Source organism: Schistocerca piceifrons, chromosome 5, assembly GCF_021461385.2.
Source record: "Schistocerca piceifrons isolate TAMUIC-IGC-003096 chromosome 5, iqSchPice1.1, whole genome shotgun sequence".
NCBI classification, from domain to species: Eukaryota; Metazoa; Arthropoda; class Insecta; order Orthoptera; family Acrididae; genus Schistocerca; species Schistocerca piceifrons.
This window is the reverse complement of record NC_060142.1, coordinates 229,330,584-229,356,815: the sequence shown is the minus strand read 5'-3', so window position 1 is coordinate 229,356,815 and position 26,232 is coordinate 229,330,584. Positions and strand designations below refer to the sequence as shown.

General features: G+C 43.4%; 1 protein-coding gene across 2 annotated transcripts in view; it reads right to left on the bottom strand.

Moving 5' to 3' along the window:
- LOC124798448 (high affinity cAMP-specific and IBMX-insensitive 3',5'-cyclic phosphodiesterase 8A) overlaps positions 1 to 26,232 on the bottom strand; it is a 1,735,971-nt gene that overhangs the window by 1,578,254 nt on the left and 131,485 nt on the right. The window lies entirely within an intron of this gene.

The following is a 26,232-nucleotide window of genomic DNA, read 5'->3' as shown; positions in this document are numbered from 1 at the left end:
TTCAATCAGGATGTCGCATTGATTTGGATGCCTTAAAGTGTGTAATATTTTACTGTCGGTCTGTATTATTGCTGTGCTTTCTAAGTCATCTAATGTTTAAGTTTTCGAGGGCCATTAAATTGCTGATGGTCTGTGAATTCATTCCCCAGTTTATATTTCATCAGGTATTTTGGCCTTTTGTTGGTGAAAATTATTATGCTTGATCCCCTTCTATCACGTACTGGTTCAGTGTTCACAGTTTTAAATTCATAGTTTTCGCACACTATTTCTTTTACTTTCAAATGGTTCAAAAAAAAAAAAAAGAAAAAAAAGGGTTCAAATGGCTCTGAGCACTATGGGACTTAACATCTGAGGTCATCATCCCCTAGAACTTAGAACTACTTAAACCTAACTAACCTAAGGACATCACACACATCCATGCCCGAGGCAGGATTCGAACCTACGACCGCAGCAACAGCGCGGTTCCGGACTGAAGCGCCTAGAACCGCTCGACCACAGCGGCCGGTTCTTTTACTTTAATAATTAGTATTATAGTCCTAACAGAATACAGCATGCTTCGTTTGATACATTGGCTTTGACAATCGTGACGTAAATCAGTTGTTTTACTCATTTGTACTTATGGGAATTGTACCGCCCTGTTAGACTATTATTCCATATTCGAGATGTATATTCTTAGAAATTTTGAGCGAAGCACGCAGTTAAATCTGGTTAATTTTGATAATGTATGTATTAATCCTGTACGTTTGTTTGTGACGAGCTTGTCAGAATCATTGAGTCTGAACTTATTGTTCCACGCTTAGATATTGTAACCGGTCAGCTTGCTCTAACTGTTTGACAATGGTGACGATAATGATAGTGCTATTAACACCTGCAAGAGCGAGTATTTTCCATTCTCTCGTGACAACAACACAGAAATTGTTAGCTGCAGCAGTGTCGCTGTCAGTGACAGGTGGGGGGCGGTGACAGCTTCGTTACATGCCTGGTGTCCATTAGCAACAGAAGAGAGCGGCGGTGTCGGCTCTAAGCCTGGGCGCGCGCGCAGCCGAGTGGATGAGGAAGGTCGCGTGCCACACCCGGGCTGCAGCACAAATGAGCGCCGTATTAAATTCCTCCAAAGGCTGCCACCGTCTTGTGCTGCAAATAACGAAGCCCGCTGCCTTTTGTGGTGGACCTGCTGGCCTTGCGCCTCTTTCCTCTGATACCCAACACGCCGCGGTCGCCGGCCGGGGACCAGATACTTCTGTTGGGGACCTCAATGCTTTCCCGACACGTCACACATGCATGCATACAAACATTAAAACTTTGAGGTTCGCCGATGACATTGTAATTCTGTCAGAGACAGCAAAGGACTTGCAAGAGCAGTTGAACGGAATGGACATTGTCTTGAAAGTAGGATATAGGATGAACATCAACAAAAGCCAAACGAGGATAATGGAATGTAGTCGAATTAAGTCGGGTGATACTGAGGGAATTAGATTAAGAAATGAGACACTTAAAGTAGTAAAGGAGTTTTGCTATTTGGGGAGCAAAATAACTGATGATTGTCGAAGTAGAGAGGATATAAAATGTAGACTGGCAATGGTAAGGAAAGCGTTTCTGAAGAAGAGAAATTTGTTAACATCGAGTATAGATTTAAGTGTCAGGAAGTCGTTTCTGAAAGTGTTTGTATGGAGTGTAGCCATGTATGGAAGTGAAACATGGACGATAAATAGTTTGGACAAGAAGCGAATGGAAGCTTTCGAAATGTGGTGCTACAGAAGAATGCTGAAGATTAGATGGGTAGATCACATAACTAATGAGGAGGTATTGAATAGAATTGGGGAGAAGAGGAGTTTGTGGCACAACTTGACAAGAAGAAGGGACCGGTTGGTAGGAAATGTCCTGAGGCACCAAGGGATTACAAATTTAGCATTGGAGGGCAGCGTGGAGGGTAAAAATCATAGAGGAAGACCAAGAGATGAATACTATAAGCAGATTCAGAAGGATGTAGGTTGCAATAAGTACTGGGAGATGAAGAAGCTTGCACAGGATAGAGTGGCTTGGAGAGCTGCATCAAACCAGTCCCAGGATTGAAGACCACAACAACAACAACAACAAATTCAACCGCCCCTACTGCTGTCGTTTTCTGCATCCCGCAGTGTTATATCCGGCCTTCTTAAACCACGCGATAGAGTTTCGTATTCTGTGTCTCACTACGAGCAAACTATTATTCCTACAGATAAAATGAACTGGATCGTTTTGTAACAAATTTAATTTAGCTACATTTTGTACTGGGATGCGTTTCCTTTAGAGGCTATCAATTTCGAATTATTCAAGAAAAACGTACAGAAGTGACCTTGAAACGCACCCCCACACCCACACTCAGCCAACTCCTGTCATGGCACCCTCCTCCCCCTCCCTCTACCACTGCACAAATACTTGCGACTGCATGAATTATTGCGCGTATCCGACCTTTTTTGTTCTTCATTGACTGGTCTCATTACGCCACAGGTTTATTCGAGCACTTAGAAATTATAGAACTGACGTTTGTATAAATTTTACCAAACAGTTTTGTGAATTTTAACAGCAAAAAATAAACAAATACAGAGTTGCATTCGTCAGACATTCTGAGTACGAAACTACCGTACTAATAAGGGTTAAGTTTGTGTGGAACTATCAGCGTAATTAGGTTTAGCGTAACGTTATCCTCAGGGGCTCTTTTACATTAATAACGTTAACGAAGTAGCCTATTACGAGGGTAATCCTTAATGTAAGGTCTCCTATTTTTTTATAAGTACATAGACCTGTTCATTTCTACAATCGATTATATCAGTTTACAGCTTGAACATTTAGCTATTTTTCGACACGATCACCATTTCTGTCGAAGCATTTTTGTAGACGCTGTGGCAGTTTTTGTATTCCCATGTCATACCAGATCGCTGCCATGTTGTTCGTAAAGTTATGAACCTCTAATTTCACCTCGTCGTCGGAGCTGAATAGTTGGGACCACAATTAACGATGACAGGTACTGTGAGACTTTGAAAAAACTCAAACGGGCAATTCAGAATCGGAGAAGAGGAATGTTGAGCAAGGGCGTTCACATTCACCATGACAACGCTCGCCCACACATCGCTCGGCAAACCGTTGCTCTCCTGCAACAGTTCGAGTGGAACATAACCATCACCCACCCTACAGTCCTGACTTGACGCCCAGTGACTATCACCTGTTCCCTAGGTTAAAAGAACAATTGGCCGGAAAGCGATTCAGCTCCGACGACGAGGTGAAAGAAGAGGTTCATAACTTTCTGAAAAGCATGGCGGCGACCTGGTATGACATGGACATACAAAATCTGCCGCAACGTCTACAAAAACGCATCAACAGAAATGGTGATTATATCGAAAAATAGCTAAATGTTCAAGCTGTAAACTAATGTAAACCATAGTAGAAATAAACAGGTCTATGCACTTATAAAAAAATAGGAGACGTTACTTTTGGGATTACCCTCGTATAACTTAATAGCGCTATCAATAGAGACCAAGAAAGATCGAATACTTCGTGTAGTCTGAAATTTTTGTTCAGTGGCAGGAGAGAATTCCACGAACAACATATTAGAAATCTTGAATGGTGAGGGATGAGTGTGGGGTGGAGGTGCGTTTGAAGGTCCATTTTATACGTTTTTCTTGAATAATTAGAAAACCGTGTCCTTAGCGAAACCGTATCCCAGTACAAAATTTAGCTACATTAAATTTCCTACGAAAATGACCCCCCCCCCCCCCCCCCCCCATTTTTTTCTGTATGCCTAATGGTTTGCACGTAGAGAGCGATAGAATATGAAAATCTAGCGCGACATTTATGAAGGCTGGATATAACGTTGCGTGTTGCGTAAAACAAGAGTGGTAGTGATAGCTGAATCGCCCTACATATATAAACACACCCTGCCAAGCAACAAGGATATGTTCCACACCACCTGCGTTTTTATTCTTTTCTTAATTTTTGTTTTGTTTTTTTGTTTTTTCGTTCTGTTTAATGCTATCCTGTACATCTTCATGTGGTGTGCTAAGGTTTTCATTTCTACATAGCTGCTCCACCTAAAATTTATTATCCCTAGAGCTTTCTCCATTTGTCAAAGAATTTCTTGATAACACGTCAGTCTCAAATTTATAATGTCTTAATTTTATTTATCACTCGAAAAACTCAAGCTGCGACCGTGATCATGGTGTTAGATCATCTCTAAGTGTTCACCATTCAGTGGGACACATTTTTCCCATAGAAGGATAACTTGACGTAGACCTTGGTTTCTGACGCCCCCATTTTAGCCGTTCGATATACCATCCACTTTGAAAATCATCACGTCATCATTCTGGAAAAGCTCGCCACGTAAGGAAAGAACAACAAGTCATACGATGTCAGGTCAGAAGACTCTGAGGGATGAGGCAAAACTTGACACCCCCAAGAAGCAGCATGCGTGACTGTGTACTGCGTGCTGTGCAGAAAGAGCTCCGGCTTTGCTCTGCATGAAAATCTCTCCCTTGGACAGAGTCCCGCGACACTTCGACAACCTCCTGCAACCACATTAGGAGATTTCAGTAGTATGGTAGCACGCTCCTATTTCCACTCTTTGCTTTACTCTTCTGTCTCAGCTTCATACTGATACAGCCAGCATTCGTCCACGGGGATTAGGTGGCTAAAGAAATCACCTGGCTTGGCTTGACATAGCTATATTCCCGCTGCTGCCACGGTAGATTATTATTTTTTTCTTGTCTTTTTTTAGTGATTATGAGCAGTTCAGTAGCGGAAGGTAGCGGGCGTCGACCTCCGTTATGTTCAAGATGCCGAGCAAGTTGTTGGAAACTAACCCACGACTAATTTTCACCTTTTTCACTACAACCAGAATTGCGATACGCTAGTCTATTAACGCCTTGGTCCCTATTGATTTTGCGGTTCTCTTTCTGCACTGAGATACCACTTCGTTCTTCGTCATTAATGGAGTGGCAGCGCGGATAGAGACGCCATGTCACGGATTGCTCCCGTCGGAGTTTCGAGTCCTCCCTCTGGCATGGGTCTGTGTGCTGGTTTAAGTTAGTTTACGTAGGGTATAAGTCTAGGGACAGATGACGTCAGCAGTTTGGTCCCTTCGGAATTCACACACATTTCTTCGTCATTGCATCTGCGCCATATCATGGTTAACTACACTCAACATACACTGTCGAATCGCTTGGTGACCATTTGACGAACGTACACGCTGCGAAGAGTGCAAAAAGAGAGTCAATGCGGTTCTGGAAAGCAACGGCAGGAATGTGGAGCCATGCCGCCTCCTGTGTCGAAGCTAGTTGCGCTAGGTTTTTCAGTGGATGATTCAAGGCACGAACATACCAACTGAGGTGGTCCCACAGTTTCTCGACTCGGTTTAAACCCGGGGAGTACGGTAAACGCATCCTAGTACTCTTCGAATCACGCAAGTACTCTGCGAGCTGTGTGACCCGTTGCACACTCCTGCTGGTAGATGCCATCATGATGGCATCTAGCGAACGAATAACGAATGAAACATTTCGTATTAGAAATAATAGGTGGAAGAAGACGTCTACAGAACATTTTTACGGTCGGACATGTAGAGGACATCGCGTGCAGTTTGATCTAGCAGTTGAGGGAAAAGTAGAAGGGAAAAATTATCACGATGCGCTGAATAATACGCAAAGCACAGACCGCGAAGGATACAGGTTATCAAATGAGCATACACCGATCGTGAGTAAAAAGAAATGGAAGAAATGGCTTATGAAACTTTCGAATTTCGAATCGACTGACCGAGTCGAACTTCAAATCGCCAGAAGATTCTGCAGAGATATGGCACCTTTCCTGCGATATCGGTCGGCTAGAAAGGGGAGAACTTGATAGTAGTTCAGCTTTCATGGAAGGCCTGTATAGTCACACAAAGATATAAAACTAATTAAAGGAATGTTTCTGTGTATTGATGAGCTTATTACAGCTATGGTGCAACCTTAAATAGTGACTAGTATTATAAAGAACAGTTGGTTTGTTCGGCAGGTAAACGGCGTTTCCCAGCTTGCCATACATAATCTTGGGTAAACATGAAGAAATGAGGGTGGAAGACTAGTGCTTAACGTCCGTCGACGTCACCGGCTGAAAGAAGTGCAAAATGAAGATTGCATGTTTGCCACGGTGAACTGGCTAGTAGATCTACCAGTCGGAATGACACGAGAAGTTAATGAATAACACGAATGAAAACGTTACAGTAAGAAAATATTCAAATGTATGTATTCATCTCCGATCCTCCCCTAATCAACCATCAAACCCTGCGTTGAAAGGAGTATGCGTTACGCTTACACGCAAGAAGAACAGATTCTTATAAAAACACACACACACACACACACACACACAAACACACACACACACAAACACAAACACAAACGCGCTGGCGCACACACACACACACACACACACACACACACACACACACGTGTAGTCTTACCACTCTTCCAATCCCTCTCTCTTCACTCCTCTGACGTAGGCATGCACGTCATTGTCAAACACACACCAGGCAAACAGTATTGAAGGCGAAAGCGCGCGGAACATCAGAAGTGTTTTTTATATAAATATTATTATCTTTGTAAGCCAACATTTGGTCCTCATTTCGCAAATGCTTTGCTCCGTTTTCACAAAAGCGAAAAGGGTGCTTTGACAGCCAAGGCGAGGAAATATTTGCTCACCACTTTGAGTCGAGAATATTTGCGTGTTTCATTATACACATATAACGTTTCCCAAACATAACCCATCGCCGTCAGCCTGCAATATTTTTACCATGTTTGTCAGTGACCGAGACCGCTAGATACTTGTTTTGAATCGGAAGAGAAATAACGTCTGTCAGAAAATTATGGTATGAGGTACTGTGGGTTTACTGCGTTAAAACATCCAAGTTAGGGGCACAGACGGCAATATGCACACTACACTTTTTATTACATACACGATTTTGTCTCGCTGCATTGTAATAATTGCCCTTGTGTAACCAGTAGTTTTCAAATGCTTGCCACTGCATCGTGAGGCAATAATGTTGACACAAATGATTGGTTGGATACTGTCGGAAGAAATCGTTTATAGCGAGGGCACTTAAACAGAACTGACTAATTCTGCTGTCAGATGGAATAGTTTCCCATTTGTATTCTTTTCTTACGGAGGCGTATTTAGTTCTAGTTCGTTGTAATGACACGGCGTATAATATTGGTAAAAGGGAGAACACGAAATGGCTGAGACGATAATCAAAAGTTGCCGAATCTCTGTGATAGCTACACTATTAACGAAAGTCATAAAAAAGAGACAAAATGTTATTAAAAAAGGAAGGGGGCATTAAAAACGGGTACTATAGATCTAACAAACGCAATATGCAATGTCCATATCAGAGCATGTCTACTACAAAAATTAGAAATGGATTTTTAATTATGTACAACATTTATCTGTAACTTTTTGATGTCTACCCTTGTGATCGATGGTCCGCGGGACTCCGGCAGTTACACTTGCGTAATAAAATGAGACACCTACAGCCGTCGCTTTGATGTTATTTTATTACATTGCAATCAGTTTCGATGGCTCGATAGACCATTTTCAGGCCTTAAATGACGCTGAGGGCGCGAAGTACAATCGCATACAAGGTCTCATCAGAATGGATTTCACCCCTTTACGTCAGTTAAACCTTGAAAATGGTGTACTGAGTCACGGAAACTGGTTTCAGGGTAATAAAATAACATCAAAACGACGGCTGCAAGTGTTTCATTTTGTACCGTTTATTTTAATGGTGTAAAGTACCTCTGCTCAAAATTACGTCGGTATGCACACTTCCTTGAGGAAACCATATTTTTAACGCCTCGTCGACGGCAAGGTAATTTCAGATGGAGTACGAGCTTGCACAGGGCAAGACTAGGAAGGTAATCGACTGTGCTCGAAGAACTCTGGAGACATACTAAGCAAAACAAAATCTGTTATGGGTGCGATGCCCACTGATTTGAAACCCGCATTTCCCTACCGAAGGACCTAAATCACTATGCCACCACGATTGACTAACCGGTAACGTTTCATGCATATGTAACAACGTACCCTTACATTATGTCATTCTGTATTGTGAATATATTCCAAGACAACTGCATACTTCTTTTCAGTTAAATGTCCTGTACTCTGAATTAACATTTTTGCTTTTATCGTTACGTAAAACTAACTATAGGACTACTCTGCATAACTAGGCAATAAATTCCGTCTACATTTACCCAATCGACACGCCATTCTTCGAGAAATTTTTTCTTCTAGTTTAGCGGCTCAGGAAGGCAAACAGGAGAAGATAATGAAATGGCAAAAGAGAGGTAGAGATAAGTTAAAGAGCTAAGTCTGAAAGGCGTTCTTCGATGTGTCGTATGCTGTATTCGAAATGTAACAAATTCATTTTAAGTTCGTCGGGTTCATTTCAGATTACTCTCTACTACGTATTGATATGTTTACTAAGGAAGAGAAATGCAGTTTCAGGGTCGTAATTATTTAAGAATGTCCACTATCATCTGCGGCATGGAATTTAGAAAAAAGTCCAGAAGGTCCGTAAATGACAGATAAAATTGTTTTTACGTCAAAAAGTCAATTTCTGAATTGATAACATCGCTGCAGGTGTCGCGTTCAAGATATCTCAATTTGTTTGCCCAATGTCTACCATTTTGTCAAAATAAACGACTTAAGAACGAATATATATGACTTAAATCTGGAAAGACTTCATAGAACTGACCTGATACGCAGTTCCCTCAGGATACCAAACACGAACTGTGAGTTACACGTGGTGCTTTCTTGAATAAATGAGGATTATCTAACAGGAACTGGCCATTGCGGCTCTCGGATCATATGACGGCAGTTAAGAGCTCTGCTCTACCCCGTTGTGCATTTGAGAAACGGCGGTCCGAATGTAGGCCACTTTCAAGCAGTCTCAGAACCCAGATGCCCCTCGCACATCCAGTTTTGCTTATGATTCTTCGATCTGATTGGTAATTTGGCATGACTTTTGAATCGACTGACCTACAAAAAATGGTTCAAATGGCTCTGAGCACTATGGGACTTAACTTCTGAGGTCACCAGACCCCTAGAACTTAGAAATACTTAAACCTAACTAACCTAAGGACATCACACACATCCATGCCCGAGGCAGGATTCGAACCTGTGACCGTAGCGGTCGCGCGGTTCCTGACTGTAGCGCCTAGAACCGCTCGGCCACCCCGTCCGGCACTGTCCTACAACTGGTAACTTTTTTAATATGGAAAAATTAAATAATTCTTTTATCCGTCAAGGACGATACGTCATTTTTCACTATTTTATTAGGATATTTACTTCTCACTCTTCGTATCTATGACGAAATTTAGGACAAGAAGTAAAAGGAACTACACTGGTATGGTGCAGCAACGCTTCCATAATTCCATCCAACATACCATGTACTTTTTTGAAAACCTCATAATACTGATGTATTATTTACCTTAGACTGGTCTTCATTTGGTGACTGGCTTAGGCACGGACGTTCCCACAAGACAATAGTGTCTTTACCTCAAAAAACATAGCAGTTTCTGCTGGAAATAATTGTAGTTTGTTTTTGTGACAGCGAGGCGAAGAATACTGACAATACAGGGTGCCGGAAGGGATATGCAACACTTGTATAATTGAGGTGAAAGGAATGGAAAGGGAACGGGATGGGAAAGGAATAGGAAGGAAATAACGACTTCCAGTGGCACATGGCATTGCGGCAACGCAACGGCGAGAGATGTTAACTTGTGCCGGATTTGCAATCGAACTAGGATTTTCCGCTTCTCTAGACTGGTTACCTTAACTGCCGTGGTCATCCGGACACGCCTTCCGTCAGATGCAAACTCTCACGCCGCATCGCAACGAACCCGCCTATTAACCCTCTACTCGGAGATTTGTGATTTCCATAGAAGTTGGGACGTTGGTTGTGCATTCACACAAACTTTTTCATCAGACAGCCCTAACGCCAGTAGAAATATAAATATGAACGGTGTGCGATATTCTTACAGGAGATGTTACTGGTCATAAACTAGAAAAACACTTATCCAAGCATACGTCCACAAATACTTGTTGAGATATGAGCCGTTGTGTCCTATGATGGACGTCTGTTGACACTACAGGGAATGCTCAATGTCGTTACCACTCACTTGTTATCTTTCAGCTCTCCATCTCAAAGAATAACGAACTCATGCAAACACACCTGGCTTATCCTTGATTTGGTATCTGCGTGAGACACATATGACGTCCATGCCCTGCAGGGTGTCCTCGGAGAGTGGTCGCCATTCGGTAGTGTGACAGGAACGATCATTCGAAGCAAAAAAAGTCTAGTAAACATGGGTTGTAAAATACCCTAAGAGCTATGGGCACTTCTTCGTCTTCGCTACTGAGAAATACGTATCTTCTACTGAACAAGTGCTCAGAGCTCTTAAGGAAAGTATTTTAGAGCCTGCTTCGGAAGATCGTCCCTGTCGTATCCCTGAATAATGACCGTTACTCCGGGGACACCGTGTGTGATGTGTGCACGGTTTCGATGAATGTGGAATACATCAGTGCTATTACATGTTTCTATAGCCGAAAACTAATGGGTTAAAGTCGTATGAATGGTGAGACCATACTGCTGGATCTCTTCCATCAGCATATCACTTTTTAAACGTTTGTGCCAGGTATTTATTACGAAGGGGTAGAAAATATAGTCCGTCGTGCATAAAATGTTGAAATGTGCGTGAATTCCTAAGGGACCAAACTGCTGAGATCATCAGTCCCTAGACTTAGACACTACTTAAACTAACTGAAACTAACCTATCCTAAGAATAACATACACACCCATGCCCGACGGAGGACTCGAACCCAGGGCGGAAGGGGCCGTGCAATCCGTGACATGGCGCCTCAAATCGCGCTGCCACTCCGTAAGACATTTGTCTTTCTGCATAGGTAACGTTCATCAATACAGCGAGTAAACTGTAGCACAGCAATTGATTAATTAACAGCACCTGTTAATTTTTCCTGTGACGTGTGTGTCTCTACGAGTGTATCACCCACAAGTCCTACCCGCACGTGATTTTTCTGCATGGGAGCTCCAACACCCTGTAAACGACGAGCCATAAAGTAACTGTTCCTGCAAAACTTATGTATTCCTTCAGCAGTTCCAGTTCTTCGCACACTTGTATAAAGAACATATTCTACTCTTCCAAACACTCGCTCATCCATATCCTTCATGAGAACAGTACCAAGTGTGTCGCGACCCGTTATCCTTGTTGCCAATGGTTCTGTGACCACATGTTGTTGCACCAGACCGCTGAAGATCTTTGCAGTTGGGCTGAAACGTTGAAAATGTCGTTCAGAAATATTTAATGCTGGTAGCTCTATGGCTGAAATTTCGGAAAATAAACTTATTTGGCGGAACGGGACATCAGTGCACTTGTCCAGCTGGAACTAAGAATCAAACTTCCGTACGACTCAATAGGTTCATTTGGGATCGGCAGTCGCAGCCACGACAGCTACGGACCATACTCTTCTTGTTCAATGACGGGACCTCGTTCATTGCGTGTAGAAATCTGGGATGTAACACTTCCACTTTGCTGTCTTCAAAATTCGCTGAACGCTTGAGCGACTCACTTCAGTTTCACCGGCCACCTGTCTCACAGACTTCTGTGGTGAGTGGATTGTTGTAAGACACGACGGGGGTTAGCTGGACTTGTTACTCTTATACGTCGTCCAGATCGTTGTTTGTGTACATCTTTAACACAGCTTTCGGCTTCAAATTTGTCCCGAATGCGACGAATCGTTAAACGTGTCGGCGTCTCTGTTTGATACTCATTTCGCCATTGCCGTTGAACCTCATTAATGTTTTCGTACTTAAAATACCACTTCAAAACTGACTTCATTTCATCGAATGTAAGCCTTGCGCCAGCCATATTTACTCGAGTAATTAGGTGCAACTAAGAACAAAACACTGACTATCTGGCGACTGTCATCTGACAAAACAAAACAACGCAATACAACGCTTGTGTGGCGGTTGCCGGAACTAATAACTATTACACTACCAAAGATGAGACAACTCCGTCAATTAGTTTGCCAGTTGCTGACTTTTAAACAGGGGATACATTTTTTTGGACCCCTCTGTATATTATGTAGCAATACATTCTTAAACAGTATCAGCATTACACCGAACAAACGAACGTCTTGGTTGTAATTAAATACAGGTTGCCGCAAAAGTGCTTATATTTGAAATCTACCCTAGCTACACATTCGTTGCATAGTGTTTAAAGAAGTAATCAGTTTTCAGCATGCGGCCTTGTAAGCCTTACCGCAGTTCAATTTCAGCGCGGAAAAAATTTCATGGATTCGCTTTGCGTTCCCATCTGACGCTCACGATCTCTCTGAGGTCTATTGAGTTACGTCTCGTTGGCTTTGGGCTACAGCCAGGCCGCTATATTTCGGCGACCGGCCGAATTTTACCTCGCTTTTCGTTGATGTCATCAGTGTTTCAAAAGCCGGCCACGCCGAGTAACTCAACGGCACGATGTTATAGCTTGATCAGAGATATTCTTGTGGCGATAATTACGCAAGCGATATCCCTCTTTGATGTATCACAAAGAGGCGACGCGTGTCAAAGTAAACCTGTAGTCCTGTTAATGTTAGTGCCTTTGCTCACATAACGCCATTTGCGATGCGAAAACAGCTTGCTTGGCTGAATACAGCGCACATTAAATTTCTGCTGGTAATACTTGTTTCGTTCCCTAAAAACTGCGATAGTGCACAAAATACCTTTTGCAGAGTAAATGAGTGCAACCTTCAGTTTCTATAAGAGAACGAAATTTTCCGTTATAACAGGATCATTGTCAGTAGTCAATTTCCACAACATCAACATCGAGAAGCCGTGTGAATGCAACGTTCAGTATGTGCTGCAATTTGAACTGAATATTCATCGAAGTTGTCGTTACCGATTATGAATTTTTGAACGATTTGTTGATTAAATAAAGTTTTAATGTTGGCGTATTACGCGAGAATGTGTCGTTCGACGTCAGAATGCTTCTTAGATCACGCAGTTATTCAACGGAAATGTTAACGTTACATTTGCCCATTGTTTCAATACATCTGGCATCTCTATGCAAGGCCCACCCTAAAATAATGGCGTTGCGAGCGAAGACGAGAACTTCACCATTGTAGTGGATATCTTCCTCTCGGCTTGAAACCAATTTATTCCATTAATGTGGTTGAGGGGAAGCACAGGAGAGTGAAACTCGTATAGGGACTTCCAGTAACACTACCTTGGTTCGCTGCCAGGCCACTTGGAGCACTGCAAGTGCATCAGTCTGTCATCTCGGGTTTCTTATTGGGTGATTTAAAGTCTTCCATATTTGTTTTCGTTTCATAGTAAACGGAAACTGGTTTCATCGCACTGTGTCCCCGATTTGACTTCTTGTGTTCATTGCACTCTTTGAATTGCATTGTGAATACGTTGCTAGTATTCTGAATTATTTTTGCTCATGTCTATAATATAGTGTGTATTTAACGATTGTGTAATTGTTTTTGTTTCGTCTGGTAGTGTTCTGTAGATAATTGTTGCTCCCTTCGAATCCATGGGGAAACTTCTCGATTTAAAAGTGTTGTAAGTATATTGCTATTACTTTGTTTTACTTTTGTTCACAACCGTTTTTCTACTTTCTCGCATTTAATGGAGAACACCATCCTAGCAGCTTTTGACAAACTTGTTAGTCTATTTTGTTACATTTTGCTACGGAATCAGTATGTATTTCTGCTTTGAATGGTGTTGTTTCGTGTCGCTAGGTGCGCTTTGTACGAGGGTGAGTCAAATGAAAACCTTAAATATTTTTTAAATATTATTTATTGTGCAGAAGTGGTACAAAGCTACATCACTTTTCAACATAATCACCCCCACGCTCAATGCAAGTCCTCCAGCGCTTACAAAGTGCATAAATTCCTTTAGAAAAAAATTCTTTTGGTAGTCCGTGCGACCTCTCATGCACATCGTGGCGTACCTCTTCATCAGAACGGAACTTCCTTCTTCTCATTGCATCTTTGAGTGGTCCAAACATATGGAAATCACTTGGGGTTGGGTCTGGTGAGTATGCTGGACGAGGAAGACACTAAAAATGCAGGTCTGTGATTGTTGCAACTGTTGTGCGGGCAGTGTGGGGCCTTGCATTGTCATGTTGCAAAAGGACACCTGCTGACAGCAACCCCGTCGCTTTGATTTGATTGCAGGCCGCAGATGATTTTTTAGGAGATTTGTGTATGATGCACTGGTGACAGTGGTCCCTCTAGGCATGCAATGTTCCAAAATGACGCCATTTTTGTCCCAAAAGAGAGTCAGCATAATCTTCCCTGCTGATGGTTCTGATCGAAACTTCTTTGGTTTTTGTGATGAGGAATGGCACCATTCCTTGCTCGCTCTCTTTGTTTCTGGTTGGAGGAAATGAACCCAGGTTTCGTCCCCAGTAACGATTCTTGCAAGGAAGCCATCACCTTCTCGTTCAAAGCGCCGAAGAAGTTCTTCACAAGCATCAACACGTCGGTCTCTCATTTTAGGAGTCAGCTGCAGTAGCACCCATCTTGCAGACACTTTGTGAAACTGGATCACATCATGCACTGTGTGGTGTGGTGACTCATGACTAATCTGTAAACATGCAATGTTCTGTGGAGTCACAACTCGTTGTGCCTGACCTGGACGAGGAGCATCTTCCACTGAAGTCACACCATTTGCGAACTTCTTACTTCATTCTTAGACTTGCTGCTGTGACAGACATGCATCACCGTACTGAACCTTCATTCGTCGATGAATTTTAATAGGTTTCACACCTTCACTACGCAAAAACCGAATAACAAAACGCTGTTCTTCCCCGGTGCATGTCGCAAGTGGGGCGGCCATTTTTATACTGATACTGCGACTCTATGTGTGCATCTGCACTGTTCTGCCACCTACAGGCCATTCTGCACGTTGTTTGTAGCACGCTCACCAACTTACAGGATAACGGCGCGAAATTTAAATTTGTTATTACAAATTTAAGGTTTTCATTTGACTCAACGTCGTAGTATTGGTGGCAGAATATGTACTTATTGTGTCTGGTAGTATCATGCACCAAAAACTTCTACATCGAAGCGCATGTTAGTACTGGGTCTGTATTGTAAAGTGTGTACTTCCTCCATATTGAATGATATTACGTTACACAGAATTCATTAGTAGATCCAATGATGAAAGCATGAGAATGTGTATCATTTACTTCTAAATTTTCATAGGATTGGGGCAATGGTTCTACTACACTGATTTCTGCCACAAACATGTTTTTAGTACCTATTAATAATATATGAAGACAACTGAGTAACTATTGGTGCATTTTTAGCATTTGCAATTAAGAAAGCCTTAGGCAACAAGACTAAACACCTAGGTATTACAAGTAGGTATTACAACTAGGAACAACTTAAATTGGAAGGAACACATCGAAAATGTTGTGGGGAAGGCTAACCAAAGGCTACGTGTTATTGGCAGGACACTTAGAACATGTAACAGATCTACTAAGGAGACTGCCTACACTACGATTGTCCGACCTCTTTTAGAATGCTTCTGCGTGGTGTGGGATCCTTAGCAGATAGGACTGACGAAGTACTTCGAAAAAGTTCAAAGAAGTGCAGAACGTTTTGTATTATCGCAAAATATGTGAGGAAGTGTCACAGAAATGATACAGGATTTGGGCTGGACATCATTAAAAGAAAGGCGTTTTTCTTTTCGACGGAATCTTCTCACAAAATTCCAATCACCAATTTTCTCCCCAGAATGCGAAAATATTTTGTTGACACCGACCTTCATAGGGAGAAACGATCACCACGATAAAATAAGGGAAATAAGAGCTCGTACGGAAAGATATAGGTGTTCGTTCTTTCCGTGCGTTATTCGAGATTGGAATAATAGAGAATTGTGGAGGTGGTTCGATGAACCCTCTGCCAGACACTTAAATGTGATTTGCAGAGTATCCATGGAGATGTAGATGTAGTTGACTGAAGCATACTCAGTGGCAAGGAGCAACAACTTTCAGGGTAGCAGTACATACTCATTTCGTGATAAGATGTAATAAAGTTGAATATAATTCTGTAAAAAGATGCTAACATGGAGTCCTCCATTAAAAGCGAGAAAGAATGGAAAACACATGTGAAGTAAAATACAATATCAACGATACACTTACAAATCATTTAAATTTAGTAGCTTACACACAGATTAATGGGCAGAAACAAATGTACGTAAATCCACAGAACACTATGCGACAAAAACAGCCTCTGTTTTACACGAAACAAAAAAAAATGTGGTATCATTACTCCACCAAATATTATAGATGCGAGCAAAAATAAAGCAGAATATAAGCAACATATTCACAACAATTTACCCAATATTGCTGCATTTCGATTTCAGTTACTCCTGAGTGTGCTTTACGATCCATATTTCCCTGTTTCAAGTTAGGGATGTCTTATGTATTATTTTTTCCCGCAAACACTTCATGCGTATTGTTACAATGTACAGTTTATGCCAGCATTAATTCAATTGCATTTTACATCTACATCTACATCCATACTCCTTCTCTTGAATAAATCATCCAGTTTTCTAGGATATTTCTAAAATTCTAAACCACGCAAAAGTACTACAACATGACATGGCATGGACTCAACTAATGTCTGAAGTAGCGAAAAGGGAATCAACACCATGAATCCTGCAGCGCTGTCCATAAATCCGTAAGAGTACGAGGGGTGGAGATCTCTGCCGAACAGCACGTTGCAACGCATCCTAGCACGTTGCAAGGCATCCCAAATATGCTCAACAATGTTCACGTATGAGTAGTTTGGGGCCAGCGGAAGTGTTTAAATTCAGAAGAGTTTTCCTAGAGCCACACTGGAGCAGTTCTGGACGTGTGGGGTGACATGCAGGGTGCGTGGATTCATAAGGTTGTCTCCACACCCGTACACGTCCATCCGCTCGATACAATGTGAAACGAGACTCTTCTGACCAGGCAACAATCCAATGTCGGCATTGACGGGCGCAGGTGAGGCGTAAACCCTTGCGTCGAGCAGTCATCAAGGGTACACGAGTGGGTCTTTGGCTCCGAAAGCCTATATCGATGATGTTTCGCCAATGGCTCGCACGTTGACTTTTGTTGATGGCCCAACACTGAAATCTGCAGCAAAGTGCGGAAGCGTTGCTCTTTTGTCATATTGAACGATTCTCTTCACTCGTCGTTGGTACCGTTCTTGCAGGATCTTTTTCCAGCCTCAGTGATGTCGGAGATTTGATGTTTTACCGGATTCCTGATATTCACGGTACACTCGTGAAAAGGTCGTAAGGGAAAATCAGCACTTCATCGGTACCTCGGAGATGCTGCGTCCCACGCCCGTGCGCCGACTGTAACACCAAGTTCAAACTCACTTAAATCTTGGTAACGTGTGTAAGTAGGCTGTTTAGGTTTTCATATTGGTAATGCCACGTAGCGCTCTGTAGGAAAATCACTGGTTGTGCTATGTGCAGTCTGTGGCTGGTTGGCATTGTTGGAATATTCGCTATTGTAGTATTGGGCAATTGGATGTGAACAGCGCGTAGCGTTGCGCAGTTGGAAGTGAGCCGCCAGCAGTGGTGGATGTGGGCAGAGAGATGGCAGAATTTTGAGAGCGGACGATCTGGACGTGTGTCCATCAGAAGGAGTAAATTTGTAATATTGGATATCATGAACTGATATATATATATATATATATATATATATATATATATATATATATATAACTTTTGAACATTATTAAGGTAAATACATTGTTTATTCTCTATCAAAATCTTTCATTTGCTAACTATGCCTATCAGTAGTTTAGTGCCTTCAGTAGTTGAAATCTTTTATTTAACTGGCAGTATTGGCGCTAGCTGTATTGCAGTAGTTCGAGTAACGAAGATTTTTGTGAGGTAAGTGATTCATGAAAGTTATAGGTTATTGTTAGTCAGGGCCATTCTTTTGTAGGGATTATTGGTTCAAATGGCTCTGAGCGCTATGGGACTTAACATCTGAGGTCATCAGTCCCCTAGGACTTAGAACTACTTAAACCTAACCAACCTAAGGACATCACAGACATCCATGCCCGAGGCAGGATTCGAACCTGCGACCGTTGCGGTCACGCGGTTCCAGACTGAAGCGCCTAGAACCGCTTGGCCACACCGGCCAGCAGGGATTATTGAAAGTCAGATTGCGTTGCGCTAAAAATATTGTGTGTCAGTTTAGTGTTGATGAGTATAAGTAAAGAGAGAAATGTTTGAGTACGTTCAGTTCTGCTCAAGTGTTTGAAAATCAAATAAGGTTTATCAGCACAGTAATTCATTAATTTTTCAAAGGGGACGTTTCACGTGCTATTGTAGCAGCAGTAACAGATCTAACAACTGCGCCAGACACTTCTTGTCTTATACAGGCGTTTCCGACAGCAGCGCCATATTCTGTCTGTTTACATTTCTCTGTATTTGAATACGCACGCCTACAGCAGATTCTTTGGCGCTTCAGTGTATATTCCTCGCAGAGTGTTCTGCCAATTTCGCTCAAAAGACACCAAGATTTTCCTTTCTTTAGATTACAAGAGATATATCGTCTGCGGGCCTTAATATTCGTCCCCTCCCACCATATACTGTAATTCAAGTTTCTCCCACTCCATTTCCTCATCGACAGGCTTTGTAAACGATAGTGACGACAAGCAGGAACCGCGGGCAACGCGGAATATGATCCGTTAGTCCATGCCCAGCTTTTTCTTGTAGTGGGCTCACGACCTCTGATTAGTTCTCAGTCCCTCCACCAGAAGACGTTACCTCGGAGGACGATACGCAGTTCTGCGTAGCCTGTAAACAGCTGCCGCACGTGATGGAGAACAGCCACACGGCCTCCCCTGTGTAAACACGCTTATCTCTAATGGCAATCCCTGAGGTTGTCGCCGAAGCGTTTCTGGCGAGAACGTTTACCGTTAATGAGGTCCTTACCGCGTGCCGAGGAGAGCTTACGTATCGGTGGAGACGTCACGCAAGGGACATTAGCCGAATGACAGCCAGTATGATTATCAAACAAGCTGCGTAACGGTCACACGTGACACACAGGTTGGGTATCGTTCGTAGCTACCAAAACTGAGATTGCATGAGTAGCTTCAGCACGGTGCTACACAATCAGTTTGGTGAACGTAGTAGTAGTTTCTTTAATATGCCTCACATGCTAAATCCGTCAACGTAAAGGGGGTTTCCAAATGGATTTTTACAAGAGGAGCGAGGCTACAGTAGCCGCCGGGTTAACGGACCGAATGGGTAAAATTACTCGTTGAAACGACGTAATTCCTACATTTGTCAGTCAATAAAAAGTAAAAGTCTACTCAGGCTATAACGCATAAATGGTATGCTTCCAGGTGTTCAGCTGAGTTGTTATTTAGGCACAGTATTTAGACAATGGGCCGAAAAATCTTCATAAAGTGCTGTAAGCTGTGCTGTATGACTCATAACATTTGAAGTCGAAGTTGGTGTACTCACTGACTCTCTACGCCAGCAACATGCCAAATACGAATATGGGTTGGAATGACCAGATAAGGCAGTTTGCACACTTCGGTTTCTTGAAAGAATACGAGGAAAAATGCTGTCAGTCTGTACTTGTGCGTCCCATCCTAGAATACGGCCCAAGTTTGTGGCGTCTGTACCATATAAGACTGACAGGGGATATTGAACGTATACAAAGAATGGCAGTGCGAATAGTCACAGGTTTGTTTGACTCACAGGAGGGCGTCGCGGAAAGAATGAATAATCTGTACTGCTTATTGGCACACTCGTGAGAATCGATGTAAATTATCTGGTGAAACCCAACTTACAAAGTTACGAGACACTGTATTAAGCGAAGAATCTAGACATTTTCATCTGCTTACGTATTGCATCCGTAGGGTTCGTGAATAAATGATCAGATTAATTACAAGCATGTATTTAACAGTCATTCTTTCCGTGCTCCATACGTAGTTCTAACGACGAGACACTAGGGCGTTGTTCCCACTGAAACGATAGGACATGCGTTACGATACGCGATGCGAACTCGCGATACAATGCAGAAACAGTTCAGAGGTGGAGCGCATAGGAAAGTAATTGCAGTGACTGCAGTGGTTCAAACCACGACGACAGCGATAAAACACCAACAATTATATCTATCGTACCGCCTGGCGCATACACGCCACACGGGGAGAACCAGATTTCATCCGTCAGATGTGCCTCGAAAAAAAGAGAAATGTTTTATGTAAATGACCTAAGGCTACATACGTCTCTCTCTACTTAATTTTTCAGTCAAGTTTTCACTTTTTGCGTAAAAAATTAAAATCCATTGCTTTTATATTCACATATGTTCTCCACTATGCAACCTTTCTCATTAGAATCTAATGAAACTGCTCGTTAAAAAGTTGATTTTTCTGCAGGGAATACAGGAGGACGGCGTAGGTTATCTTCAACCAGAAACATTACCAAGAATTAGTAATATAATGATGTTTATTAAATATGAAGAAATACTCGACGTAAATGATGCTTCTTCTTGTGAAATGTCCAGCACAATTAGAAGTTTGAAATTACAAGTGCTCTAAAATATTAAAGACTTGTCTCTCTGACGCGCGGGTTAGCCGCGTGGTCTCAGGCGCCTTGTACGGTTCGCGCAGCTCCCCGCGTCAGAGTTTCGAGCCCTCCCTCGGACATGGGTGTGTGTGTTGTCCTTTTCGTAAGTTAGTTTAAGTTAGGTGAAGTAAAGTGTAAGCCTAGGGACCGATGACCTCAGCATTTTGGCCCCACAAATTTCCAAATTCTTGTCTCTGTGTCTCTGAGTGATGCATACGTAAAGTCCAGAGTTGGCCTGCGATGCTTATGGAGCCTAAGTCTCGGAGACGACGGACGAACACCGCAGATTGTAGACTCGGCGGTAACTGGAGACTGTAAACGACTCAGCGCACTGAAGAAAACTCTGCCGTTGCTCGATGGTCCGGTATATAACGAGGCATCGACCAATCGCTATCCACACACGTGATGCCCAAGGTTTGGCAGCTGCGGCCCCTGACGGACCTCGGTATAATTCGTACTGCCAACACATACATCTGCTGCGCACCGGGTGTTTCGAGTGCGGCCTATCAGTCAGCGGTAATCTCCGGTGTCGTGAGTACCGTCACCACATTCTCAGCTTTTTTTTTTTTTTTTAATCATCAGTCTCCTGATTGCTTTGATGCCGTCCGCCACTAATTCGTGTCATCCGCCAACCTCTTCATCTCAGAGCAGCACTTACAGCCTACGTTCTTGACAGAATTGTGCTGAAGTTTGGTGCCAATGTGACATCATTAACCTACCTCACATCTCACGTAACTTCTGAGCTATATCCCTTTTCCGCATGTAACGATACCTTGATGTTTGAAGTGTTGCCGAGCCCGTAGCAGACGTTACAGTGCACCAGGCTTTTGCACTGTTACTGAGGAAGTTTGAAGACACCTTTGAGCCAAATTTCAAACTTATGAGTTGCATCGGGAAACACTGACAGGGTCTTAAAAAAGTGATCCTTTAACTGTGTTGCACAGTGTAGATAGTGAAACGAACAGAGAATAAGTAGGTGAAAGTGCCGGAAGTTGCAGTGAAAGCAAAGCCACTGACGGTACACCAAGTGGTAGGTGGCTCCAGGTAACCTCTAACCGCCCCGCCAGAGCTACCGGACCTGTTGCGGGTGCAGATCGGTTTGTGTGATGCCAGCGCGGAGGCGCCGGCCCACACTGACGTATCTGACGTTAATATTCCGGCCGAACGTAAGCACGGCTTTTGTATAGCCATGAATCACGCCGTCGGGCGCCTGTGCAGATGACGGGCCGATACTGTTGCACGTCGCCAGCAGGTTGCCTATCGCCGAACCGCACCTGCCTGCAACGGTAAACTGGATTCAGCACTGCTCTGGTTGGTGCACTGTGGCTGCGAAGTACCCGCCGTCTCTGTCGGACATGCGGCCATTATCAAGGGTAACTGACTGGAACCCTTGACGACTATTTTGCTCGTAACTTTGTTATCCACTGCGGCGGCAAAAGTCATGGGACACCTCACGGTGTCGGACCTTATTTTGCTCGGCGTAGTGCAGCAACTCGATCTGGCATGGACTCAATTAGTCGGTGGCAGTCCCCTGCAGAAATATTGAGCCATGCTGCCTCTATAGCCCTCCATAACTGCGAAAGTATTGCCTGTATAGGATTTTGTGCACGAACTGACCTCTCGATTATGTCTCGTAAATGTTCCGTAGGTGGCCAGGCCACTCTGGCCATTCACTCAAATTGTCCAGTATACTCTTCAAATCAGTCACGAACAACTGTGATCCGGTTACATGGCGGCCTGCCATCCATAAAAAATTCATCGTTGTTTGAGAACATGAAGTCCATAAATGGTTGCAAATGGTGGCTGAACACAACCATTTCCAGTCAATGAATCATTAAACACAGCCCACGCCATTTCGGAACCACCACCAGCTTCCACAGTGCCTTGTTGACTACTTGGGTCCATAGCTTCCTGGAGTCTGTGCCACACACGAAGCGTACCGTCAGCTCTTACCAACTGAAATTTGGACTCATCTAACTAAGTCAAGGCTTTCCAGTCGCCACAGGTCCAACCGATATGGTAACGAGTCTAGTTATTTCACGCAGTGCTGCGTGTCTGTTAGCGCTGACAGCTGTACCCAAACGATGCTTCTCTCGTTCTTTAAGTGAAGGCCCTCAGCCACTTCATTCTTGCGGTGAGAAGTAATGCCTGACTTTTGATTTTCTCGGCACGTTCTTGACACTGTCCTAACAATTTCCGAAATGGAATGGTTCAAATGGCTCTGAGCATTATGGGACTTAACTTCTGAGGCCATCAGTCCCCTAGAACTTGGAACTACTTAAACCTAACTAACCTAAGGACATCACATACATCCATGCGCGCGGCAGGATTCGAACCTGCGACCGCAGCGGTCGCGCGGTTCCAGACTGTAGCACCTAGAAGCGCTCGGCCACTCGGGCCGGCCGGAATGGAATGTCTCTTGGGTCTGTGTCCTACTGTCATTCCGCATTCAGGGTCTGTTAATACCGTCGTGCGACCATAATCACGTAGAAAACCTTTTCATAAGAATCACTTGGGTACAAATGACCTTTCTCTATTGCACTGCCCTTTTACACGCGATACTGTAACAATCTGGGTACGTGCACGTCTGTATTCCATAACCTTTGTCGCTTCAACGTGGCCTTCGCTCTTCATGTCTAATTATTTTGTTGTATTTTGTGACTCATATTTCAAGTTTCGTCTTCTGGTGTTGATGAGCCAATCCAGACCGACCGACCGCTAAGTCATGCCCTGCCAATGGCGTCACTGGAGGCGGTACAGAGGGACGTGTGGACCCGGACACCGCTCTCCCAGCCATTGTCGGCTTTCTTGGCCTTGAAGACGCTACTTCTCACCCAAGTAGCTCCTCAGTTGGTATCACGTGGCTAGGTGCACCCCGTTTCCCGTTCCATCGAGAAAAAATCCCTGGCAGTACCTGGAATCGAAACCGGTATCTCCGCATAACAACGAGACACTCTGATCATTGAGCAACAGAGGCGGACTCACACATATTTGCAAGTACATATATACTTCGTACGCCACAGTACAGTGCACGGCGGAGGATACTTTGTACCAATATTACCGATTTCCTTTCCCATTTCATTCCATACTGAGCAAAAGGAGAATAACTGTCTATATTACTCTGCACGTTCTATAGTCTCTCTTATTATTCCCACGCGAGATATACGTTTGTGGCCGTATAATTACTATCTTCGAAGGCAGGTTCCTTACGTCGTCTTTCTACCAAGGATTCCCATTTAATTTCCCCGAGCATTTCCTTTACATTTTTATGGACTGTGCCAATCTGTAACACGTCTCTGACTTCGTTCGATGTCTGTACGATACTGCTTTGGCTGTGTTATTCCGAATTATGATCAAAGTTCCTTCGCACACTACAATATCGTTATTTGTCCGCTGACACCGGACAAGTCAGTTTCGCGCAAACTGGACCCCCTGTATGGAAATATACGCAAGAGATGTACAAGTTGTAGACACTTGACTGACGACATGCAGAAGTTTGAGTCTGGTCGTGAGCCGTGCTCGGATAGCCAAATGGTAAGGCGACTGCTTGCGATAAGCGGGAAATCCGGGTTCGAGTCCCGGTCGGCACCACTCTTCATTGTCATCATTCCATTACACGGCTGATGGTTATCCACATTCACAACTGCGAATACATTTTGTGTATGTCGTTCGATGTCTGTCGTCGTGCTAGGCTGATAAGCAACCTAAACGCTGCAACAATACTCGCACTAGAGTGTTGTATTATTTAAGATGCATTACATTTTCCAGAACAGTTACAACAAATCTTCCATTTGCCTTCACTAACGCTGACTTTATGTCACCGTCCTATTTCATGCGCTTGTAGAGGGTGTGTTGGTTGATTGGGTGAACAGCTGCAGATGTGGCTGGGGTCTCTGTCATTTCTCCCCTTGAGTCTGAATTAATTGTACGAACTATTAGTGTACCCCAACGGATCACTCAGTTTTTGATTCTCCAGGGGTCGGAATCCGTTTCTTACTGCAGGTGTTCCATCGCCTAGGAAGAACTGATTAATGGGGCAGCAGGGATGCTACAGATCAATGAAAGTCAAGATCCTCTGCGAATGCATCTATTCGGAAACTCATACGTAAATGAGAGGTAGTCCAGTCACAAGTTTGCTAACGCATCACCCACAGTAAAGCAGCCGATAGACTAGCAATGGATTTGCTGTAGGACACGTAAAAAAGAACAGAAGTACACACAAAGAATAATGTCTTCAGCATAAAAACGTCTCCCTAGAGAGATCACAAAATGAATTAATGTGAATCACTATAATAAAGAAGCTAGCCATCACTCAAGACAGCGGTCACAGTAACAGGAATCGGGCAAAAGATTTCAATGCGCTACATGTCGATTTGCAGCGTCGTTATCTCGCGGTTCAAGTAGAACAACAGCACAGACGCAACCAAGGAAACTCCAAACATCACGAGCAACTGGCAGATGGTTAATATTGTAAGTAGGCTGTTTAGGTTTTTATGTCGGTAACGCCACGTAGCGCTCTGTGTGAAAATCACTGTGCTGTGTGCAGGCTGTGGCTGGTTGGCATTATTGGAATATTCGCTAGTGCAGTGTTGGGCTGTTGGATATGAACAGCGCGTAGCGTTGGGCAGTTGGAAGTGAGCCGCCAGCAGTGGTGGATGTGCAGAGAGAGATGCCAGAGTTTTTAGAGGTTACTATAAGCGGACGATTTGGATGTGTGTCCGCCAAGAAAAGGAAATTTGTAAAGATGGAGGTCATGAATATATGATGACTTTCGAACATCATTAAGGTAAATACATTGTTCTCTATCAAAATCTTTCATTTGTCAACTATGTTTATCAGTAGTTAGTGCCTTCAGTTAGAATCTTTTATTTAGCTAGTAGTATTGGCGCTCGCTGTATTGCAGTAGTTCGAGTAACGAAGATTTTTGTGAGGTAAGTGATTCATGAAAGGTATAGGTTATTGTTAGTCAGGGGCATTCTTTTGTAGGGGTTATTAAAAGTCAGACTGCGTTGCACTAAAGATATTGTGTGTCAGTTTAGTGATGATGAGAATAAGTAAAGATAGAAATGTCTGAGTACGTGAAGTATTGCTCAGCTGTTTGAAAATCCACTAACGCAAGAGGTTTTCCAGCTCTGTCATTTTTCATTCTTTTAAGGGTACGTTTCAATATCATGCCACTCCCAAGGCAATGGAAGACAACATTTGCCACAAACTGGCGGCAGCTGCTGCACGAAGAATCTTGCGATGTCGACACGTTCAGTAACTGCAACGGAATGGGGTGGACAGCTTTTATCCGGACAATTCAAAGCCTCTTTCGACGAACTACGTTGCATTTCCGTGGTATACGAAAAGGTCTTTGTAGGCAATCTAAATTGCAAGTGTAACCGTTACTGGTGTTGTGGCCGCCTGGAGCGGCCGAGTTCTTGCCTTCAAGTAGGGTGACCCGAACTGACGCAAGTTCCCAGAACGCGATAGAGCTTGTACGTCTCCGCTACCGCGTGACTTTCTCGACGATCCGAAATAACAGCCAGCGAACCAACCTAGATATAACC